The sequence below is a fragment of the Hyaena hyaena genome, unplaced genomic scaffold, assembly GCF_003009895.1.
Source record: "Hyaena hyaena isolate Hyena2069 unplaced genomic scaffold, ASM300989v1 scaffold_1386, whole genome shotgun sequence".
In the NCBI taxonomy this organism is placed as follows: Eukaryota; Metazoa; Chordata; class Mammalia; order Carnivora; family Hyaenidae; genus Hyaena; species Hyaena hyaena.
Window position 1 is genome coordinate 301,080 of NW_024082019.1, and position 9,948 is coordinate 311,027.

Consider the following 9,948-nt stretch of genomic DNA (forward strand, 5'->3'; position numbering starts at 1 on the left):
TAACCTGAAGGAACTTCTGCTGAAAAATATTTAGAAACTTGGAGTAAAATAGTCAATCAAGTCTTAAGTGTGGAACAGGATTTATAATAAATTAAAGGGGCATCCCCAGAGATTAAAAAAAAAAGTATAGGAAACACCTCAGTGGTGTTCAAGGTAAACTGAGGCACTTTAAAATTTACAAGAATTTGTTTGAGTCTTCATTGATTTGATTGGAGCAACACCAACTCGAAAGTGGTTAGGTGCGCTCCACCAACAAGAGCTAAGGGCGAGGTGTTTCATAGAGAAGACATGTAAGCTAAAAAAGAAAAATCTTTGCTTGGCCTTAGTTTAAACAGTTGCTTTATTTGGGAAGCCTAGTTGCCATTTGTGATTGGTTGTTCTTTAGTTTCATTTTCTAGGATTCAAATTTGTTGAGTCTGGCCTAGGTAATGGTATGCTTACTTAGGCTACCAAGATATCTTTGCTCAAATACTTTAACAGTGGTAAGTGGGTGCAGAATCTTTGATTCTCCTAAAATAATTTACAGACTTCATTAATCAAAGACTCAGGCCACAATGGCCACACAGGGGTAAATTTAAAATAAAGGCATTCATGAACACCCTGAAAAGGTTGTCTAAGAAAAGACTATACCTTCAGTGGAGTATAAAGGGGGGAGGAGGAGATAAATTGCTGGCAAACAAAGGGAGATGAAACCAAAATTTGTATTTACTAACCTGGACTTTGGGTAAGAAAGCATACATTAATATTTGAACCACATACTTGCCTTGATGAAGGTTTGGAAATTTAATTTATACTGCTTGCGTTGATTAAATACCCGGAAGCTAAAAATGTAACAAAAACTGGTACAGGACTGTTAATGACCCTGGGTGCGTCTAAGAGTAGCAAATACAAAAATCCTCAGGAAAATGTACTTTCAAACCAAACCTCAAAGGGTTCTCCCTATTAAACTCCTGCTGAACAAGAGTTCACAATCTAAAATTAGAAAAGACACTAGGACTCTGTCATTGTAGGCAAACGTCAACAGAATTAGCAAACAGCAGAATTAGAGCTCTGGGTTATTCAGATAGTGGAGTTATTGATTATAGGTGGTAAACTGAATAGGTGTCACATGACTGCATGAAGCAGAAAGGGTAAGATTTTAAGAAAAATTAATAAAGTGGATTAAAGAAATTTTTAAGTAGGCTCTACACCCAACATGGGGCTTGAAATTATGACCCTGAGACCAGGAGTCAGATGCTCTACTGACGGAACCTGCCAGGTACCCCAATCAAAGCAGATTTTTTTTATATATGTTTTTAATGTTTCTTTATTTTTATTTTGAGAGAGAGAGAGAGAAAGAGCGTGCAAGCAGGGAAGGGACAGAGAGAGAAGGAGACACAGAGCTCTGTCTGCACAGAGCTCAATGCAGGGCTTGAACCCACAAACAGTGAGATCATGACCTGAGCCAAATCCAAAGAGTTGGAAGCTTAAATGACTGAGCCACTCAGACACCACAAAGTGGATTTTTAAAAAGAGAAATGATAAAACAATGATAGTATAGGTATCAAATTAGCAGGAAAAAAAAAAAAACTGGTTGGTATTTAAAATTGAAAAGATCCCCTGAATGCACAACAGACTAAATACCTATAATAAATGTATGAAAAATAACTAGTTCTCAAACCTAGATATAACATAAATTCAGAAAAGTGAGAATAAAAGAGAGAATTCCTAAAAACTTTTAGAAAGGGAAACAAGTATATATCCATCCGTAAGGGAATACATGTCAAATAACCAGCAAAATATCTTATTAATACTGAAATGTTAAAGTAACATGGATTAGTTTTCAAAGGTCTGAAAGAGAGTAACCTTGGCCTTAGAATCTTACACTTAGGTAAACTATCACCAAGAAAGAAAGATAAAGAAAAATAGTTTGAATTATACAAGGTTTCAGAGAGTGTCTCACTCGCAGATCCATTCTTTTTTTTAAATTTTTTTAATGCTTATTTTTGAGAGAGAGAAAGATAAGGAGAGAGAGAGAGAGAGGGAGGGGCAGAAAGAGAGAGGGAGTTGGAATCCAGAGTGCTGACAGCTCAGAGCCTGACGCAGGCCTCAAACTCCCAAGCTGCAAGATCATGACCTGAGTTGAAGTCAGAGTATTAACTGACTGAGTCACCCAGGTGCCCCACTCACAGATCCTTTCTGAAAGAATTATTAGAGAATTTACTCCAAGGAGAAGGAAAAAAAAGGAGGCAGAAGTGAGATGGCATAGTCATAATAAGGAAAGAAATAAGAAGCACTTACTTTTAAATTGTAGAGGCTTTGGTTTTAAATGCATCAACTAAAAAACAAGTTAAGACTGAAAATAAATTGTTTCCAATTCAAGAAGCATAGAAAGATATTAATGCAAAGTTTAATTAATAAAAGAACATAAAAGACTTAGCTAAAAAATAAATCTTAAAAAGATCAAGTTGATCACTAAAGCTGAAAGTAAAAGTGATTTTTCAAGTCATGAAGCAAATAGAGGGACAAGACACAAAAAATGTATTTATATTTACTTCCTATTTAAATGTTTATTTTTGAGAGAAAGACAAAGCATGAGTGGGGGAGGGGCATAGAGTGAGGGAGACACAGAATCCAAAGCAGGCTTCAGGCTCTGAGCTGTTAGCACAGAGCCGACGCAGGGCTTGACCTTATGGACTGCAAGATCATGACCTGAGCCCAAGTGGATCACTTAGCCAACCGAGCCACCCAGGGGCCCCTTTATTTCCTGTTTAATTCCAGAAAGAAAAACATTCCTGAAACTCTGTGTGCCTAATAACATGGAATCAAAACAAAAGTTGAATGAATGAATGAATGAATGAGTGAAAGGAATGGTCAATTTCACAATCATATTGAAGGATTTTTAACTTATCTCCCTTAGAAATGTATATGTTGAACAGGTATAACGCTAAGAATATAGAATATTTGTACAACATACTAAGTTGATCTCAATTTCTATAGAGAAAATTCTGCACTGAACGATCAATGAATGTATGCCCTTCCTTAGCATGACCATGGGCTAAAACCCCATTGTATATGTTTCCACAAATGATTCTATAATCTAGGATCAGGTGCCAAGAAAGTTATTGGTTGATCTTAGCTAAGTTTGGAATATTGCCATAAACGAAGGATCAAGGGACTTTTAGATAATGGAATAATGGTGGTTAAAAAAAGTTACTATAGCTACTATTATAGGTAAAGACATCTTTATTTGTCACTATTATTTTAATGCCTGGTATATTGCAGAAACCAGAAGAATAGATATAGCAGAGTATTTCTCAAGAAGTCGTAAGATCTACCTATAGGATCCTAATCAACAAAACATAAACTCTTCTTAAAGAGTCATTTAGTTCATCAAACAGATAGAGGTTTGGACATGATGATGTCTAAGTCACCCACCCATCCCTAAGATTCTATTATTTTCTGATTTCTCATGATTTTGGTTTTAGGTTTATATTCTCTAGGAACATCCTGTAGATGATCTAGCTAGGTAGCATCGTGGTCACCTATTTACTCCTCAGTATTCTCCAGTAATCTATATAGCCTTACCAGCCAAGGATTGTATGTTTTGAGCATTACATTCTTATTAACTATCATGGTCACCGTCACACAGAAGATGCTCAGTAAATGATTACTGAATAACTGAATTATTAAATGATGACTGAAAGATTTCATGATAAGAGTTTTTAAAATGTGTTCCAGGAAATGCTTAGCCTCACTGAGACCCTTTCAGGGGTTTATAGATTAAAAAATATTTTCATAATAATGGTGAGACATTACCTGTTTTTGTTTTTGTTTTACTTCTAGTCTCTTTGTGGCATATATATATATATATATATATATATATATATCAGTGGTCATTAAGGAATACAGTGGAAATTATGGAGCTAGAATCAGAGAACAAACAGGAGAGAGTCAAGCTTGTCCATATAATGACCAAGGACCAGTTCTATTGCTCCAGTTCAACTGCTCCGATTTGATATTAAACCTGTCCATAATATATATAGCTCATATAACCTCATTTCTCTTTTCTTTCAAAATATACTTTTGCTTCACAATATACCCTAATGTTATTAAGAGATCCCAAATGCTTTAATTGTTGAGTGTCTATATCCTTGCAAGTGTTGTTTGTTTCAGCAGTAATATTGGACACTATGTATGTGGAAATGCTCTGAGCTCCCTGTGGGAGATTTATCATATTTAATAGCAGCTAAAATACTTCACTGTTATAAACCTGACTCCATGGCAAAAAAATAGACTAAAAAGCTCAAGGGAGAAATCTCTCCTTCCATGTGAAATCATAACATTTTAGAGCTGCCAGAGACTTTAGTGATGATTGGATTCACTGGTCTGCTTCAAATGATTAAATTAGGGCCTACCAAAGCTGAGAAGAGCCCCATGCCTTCTTTAGGGAATAATTTACCCTTGTGGAGGAAAAAAAGACCTTTCTCAAGTCATCTGTTAAAGAGTTAAGCGTGAATCCAATTACTTGCAGGTGTATTTTGGGTTAATATGGGCGACTGGTACTCTTTCCTCTAATTCTCATCTCCCTAGTCCTTGAAACAGTTGCAGTGTGATGTCTTCAATGCTATCAAGAGGAAAGGTAAAGGACAATCAGTATTAATTGATACTGGGCCCTGAAAGCAGACCAAGCAATGATGAAAAGTATCTACTGTCAGACACGGCTTACTGGCTTCATTGTCCCGTCCAATATTTTGGGGGAAGAATTTTGAGCTTTACTGTTTGTAGTTTGTGAAAAAAAGATCTCCTGGGAGTCTCTGAGCTTTTTGGGTTATATTGTGTGACAAAAATATTCATTTCCAACACTCACAAATTACTTATGCTCTTTTCAGAATCCCGGGTGCACGACATCCTAAAATTTTGCAGTATATATTATCACTTTTCCAGGAAAAAAGGGGGACATAAACAATGCAGCATAATAGAACCTCTCTCCCACATCTTACTATTCTGTGCTATCACTGTATTATGATTGTTACGTAACTTTTATTTTCATATTGTATCAAAGCAGAGCATGATTCTTTTCAGGGAAAAATTATTTTTATTTTTGAGGATAATGATTTTCTATACGTACACATCTAAACATAAATATTTAATTATACTAAAGGAAATAAATGCTTTCATGTGCCCTCTGATCTATTTCCCTTTAAGCTCTTTTTTTTTTTTATTTTTTTTTTTCTTTGTAAAGCAATACAATTTTAGCCAGCACTTGAAAACAAGCATGACATATTTGGTGGTGCCAAATCATATGCCCAAAAGGATGGAGAATGTGTGAGGAGCTGATGAATAACGATTAATGGTGATTATGATGATTAGGAACAAATGATAGATCCTGGATATTTTGTAGTTCTCACCCCCCTCCCATTTGTATAACAGATGACAAATGCACCATACAGCTGCATTGCAATTAAATGCCTTTTCCTTTGTAGAATTAGAACCCTTTTTGATACTGTTTAATATGCTGAGTCTATAAGGCAGCTATACACACAACTGAATCAATCTGTGACATTAGCAATTTAACCAAAATTATAGAAAATGATACTAGTCTAAATAATTTACAAAATCACAGAAAATATTTATGATGTGGGTAAGTGCTTAAAAATGACAAAGGTAGCAAAATTTATTTAAACCATATACGTTTTACAAGAGGAAAGTGTTTATTGCAAGAATTGAACTGGTAGAACATTCCCGTTTCGTGTAAGGCATCTATAAGAAGGCAGAAATGCCACTTTTTGGCATGGATGCTCTCTTGGATTGAGTCTGGTCAATACCCCTACAGGTAGCACAAGAGAAAAGCATTGAGAAGTTTGTTGATACTACAGGGTCCTTCCTGAAGAATCCTGTTTTGGCTGTCCTCTTCAGCATTTTCAGCCCCTGGAACCGACTCATAAAATCATTTTGAATTGGGAAATAGTTTTTCTGCTTTCTGCCACAAAACTAAAAAATTCTGTCTTGTAACAATAGTGTCTGTTAAATGCCGAAAATGTGTTGTGTGTTTAGCCGAGTTGCAATGTTCTCAGTGGTTCAACAAGATGCCAGCTGTAGTTTAGATGTCTCACAAGGTAGGAAGTGATTATCGTGCATTTATTGTCTTTGTTTCCACTCTAGACTGACTACCGGAATGTGGAGCGGCAAACAATCCTAATACTAATTGAATCACTTCCTGAAAACTTTTGAAAAAGCTTTTTTTTTTTTTTAAATCAAATTCCTCTTTTTTTGCATTTATTGTTTAGGTACTGTAATTTTCTCTTAAGTTTGTCATGGACTGAGACCATGAATCTAAATTTTCTCTTGCTTACTTTCAAATCCTCAGTACTTAGCTCCTGGTAAATCATATACACTAAATAAATGTCGACCAAGTGATGATGATAATGAATGAGTAAATTATTCTATAAATACTACTCACTCATTCATTTCATTTCACTTTGAATAATAACACTTTTAGTAAGTTTTCCAATGTTGCTATTAGTAGTTAATAAAAGCACCGTGACTAGTATCGGCTCAAGTGGAATATTGGAATATTGGAATATAAATAGAAGAGTAAAAAGCCATTGCTTTGAAAATCCCAGCCAATTTAATTGTTCTCTGACTCAATATTGGTTGTGAAGCAAAACCTATGTACATCATGATAGAAAATTCAAGCCTCATAATTAAAACTGACCTTCTCTGTCTGTTGTCTATCATCTGATTCTTTTTTGCAAAAATATCACCAAAGCTTTTGTTTATCACATTGACTAAAATGTCAAGGTCTCTGATGATTATGACTCTCAGAGAAAAGTTTTACCAAAACAATGTAACACTTGGAATACTTTTTAAAAATTACTATATAAAAATGAGTTTTATTCTGAGCTCTACAGTATTCTAACTTTATAGCAATTTATTTTATTCTCTGAATTTCAGAAGTTAACTAAACAAAATTATAACAGTAACTCATGCTTCTCAATGGGAAAGAAACAAAGTATCAAAACAATTATAATAATAGGATAAATGACAATGGCATTTTAGGATTAAAGTATGAGCCTTCACCAGTATAAATTCTAGGATTAGCCACTTGTTTGTGATGCCGTCTGGTGTGAGTGAAGGATGGAGAGGAAGGATAATGAATTCTCTAAAATACAAGGATGTTTGGGAGAGCAGAGCAAAAAGTATAAAAGGACCAGGCCTTTGGGGAGCCCCTAAAGGATTAATTTCAAGGTCTAGCCAGACTGAAAGCTGTGTAAAATTTTCAAATTATCATGCACACAAAACTAATATATATTAATAACAATTTGTAATATAATTGTATCTGTGCAGAAATGGGAAAGTTAAAAGCCTTCAATATAGTGTATTAGGCTCTACATGACTTAATCCATGTCTGTTTCTAGTTTAATCTCTCAGCAACCAACTCACTCTATGTATTTCTATAAAAAGTAACTGCTTTCAGATTAACTCCTTGTTGTCTCTCAATTTTGGAGCTTTTCAGACTATGCTTTTCTTGTCTGGAATACTTCTTCCCTCCCTCATTCTCACTTCCTTGGGTATTTCTTATTCACCCTCTGTAACCCAACTTGGAAATCACTTTGCAAAGGCTTGGCTGACTCCATCAGACTTATGTTATGTATCCTTTCCATGTTCTCCTATCCCAACCCAGTTTGTCATATTTGGATAGTAATTCAAGGTATGCTCTCTACCATAAGCCTCTTAAGTTCTGTGAAGTCAGGAGATACTTCCAGTACCAATATCCCTCTTGTTCATTATTACATGTCTAATTACTAGCACAGTGCCTGTTTCATATATTAAAACGCATCTATTGATTTAAATCAAAACTGAAGGATGAAGAAAAGAGGTTATTCATTAAGCTTTCATCAGCTGCTTATTATAGAGGCTAAATAACTCAAAGGAATCAGAAACTAATAATAGTAGGCAAGGGCATAGAAACTAAGACAAAAGTTCAGCTGCAAACAGTTCAGGAATTCAGACCAGCAGTTTTGGTAGGAGGATAGTTATGTCATGGAGCAGCCTGGCAGCAGGACTGGAGACATGGGTCATTTGATGGTAAAGAGAGGACGAAGACTATAGTAGCAGGTAGAACTGAAGCAAATTTCAGCTTTAGACAGAAAATATTTTGTGCTCTTATTTTCAAGACAAAAGGTGATATTTAACCAAACTTGAGAGAATCGAGCAACGTTTGGCATTTGCCTTAAAATATATTCTTTTATATGGTCAGCTTCATTAAAATATAACTTATGTGTAGGAAAATCCATCCTTTTCAGACTGTGGTTCTGTGAGTTTTGACGAATGTATACAGTCTAACCAACACCACAGTTACCTGATAGATCAGTTCCATGACTCCATCACTTTGTGCCCCTTTGTAGTTAATCCCTAACCCTCACATCCAGCCTCTGGCAACCAATGATCTATTTTCTAATCCCTATAGATGTGCCTTTTCCAGAATTTCAGATAAATGGAATAATAAATTGTATGACCTTTTGAGCCTGGCTTCCTATAACTAGCATAATGCATTTATTATTCATTCATGTTTTTATAAGTATTACATTTGTTTTAGTTTTTTTTTTTTTTTAACTCCACTAGCACAAATTCTGGAGTTAAACTTCCCACGTATATGGGAAAATCACGGGGGTCAGCACACCCAGAGTGCAATGGGCAAGTCTTGCTCTGGGAAAACCAACTTTGTGATCATGTCATCACCCCTGTCAGGTAAGTATTTATTAGATTATCTTTTATTGCTGAGCAATACTCCACTGTAGGATATATCACAGATTATCCATTCTCCCATTGAAGGCCATTTGGTTTGCTTCTAATTTTGGGCATTTATGAATAAAGCCACCATAAATATCATATACATAAATATTCATGTATAGGTTTCTTCCCCCTCAGGTAAGATAACTATTTTTAGCACAAGGGCCAGACTGTTTTCCAAAGTTGTTATAATATTGTGAATTTTAAGCAGCAATGTGTGAGCATTCCAGTTGCTCAACATCCTTTTAGCCTTTGAGATTGTCAGATTGTTTATCTGAGTGTTCTACTTTGCTTTATTTTATTTGTGTTTTAGCATTTCTAATTGGCGTGTAGTGATATCTCATAGTGACATAATGATATTGAGTATCTCTTTTTCTTGTGGTTAATGTCAGATATCTTTTCCTCACTGAAGTGTTTGTTTAAATCCTGTATCCATTTGTACTTGGGATTTTTGTTTTCTTATTAGTAATTGAGTTCTGAGATTCCTCTATTGAGTTCTGAGATTCCTCTATATATCTTAGACACAAGTCCCTTACCACCTATGTTTGTAAATGCTTACCACAGTCTGTTGTTTTTCCTTTCATTTTGTTAACATCTTTAGTAGAACAGAAATTTTATACATATATAATATCCCATCTAAATTTATTATGAATCAGTTTTGCTGTTTTGTTTAAGAAATGTTACTACCTCAGGTCCCTGGGTGGCTCAGTTGGTTAAGCATCTGATTTTGGCTCAGGTCATGATCTCGTGGTTTCTAGTCTTTGAGCCCTGCATCAGGCTCTGTGTTACCAATGTGGAGCCTGTTTTGGATCCTCTGTCTGCTTTTCCCACTCACGCTTTCTCTTTCTCAAAAATAAATAAACATTTAAAAAAAAAATAAATGCTCCTACCTCAAATTACAAAGATGGTTTTCTATGTTTCTTCAACGAGTTTTATGGTATCAGGTTTACATATAGGTCTATGATTCAAGTTGATTTCATTTTTTTATATTATATGAAGTATGAGTTATGTTCATATTTCCTTATGGATATCTAACAACTGGAGAATCATTTGTTGAAAATACTATTCTTTCTCCATTGTATTACCTTTGCACTTTTCTTGAAATCAGTTGACCACCCTCTCATCACTGCTTTTCAACATGGTGTTAGAAATCCTTGCTAATGCAATAAGGTT

General features: G+C 35.0%; 1 pseudogene; it reads right to left on the bottom strand.

Annotated features, from left to right (window-relative positions):
- Positions 1–8,595: 8,595 nt before the first annotated feature.
- LOC120225403 lies at positions 8,596–8,741 on the bottom strand (annotated as a pseudogene).
- Positions 8,742–9,948: the final 1,207 nt, after the last annotated feature.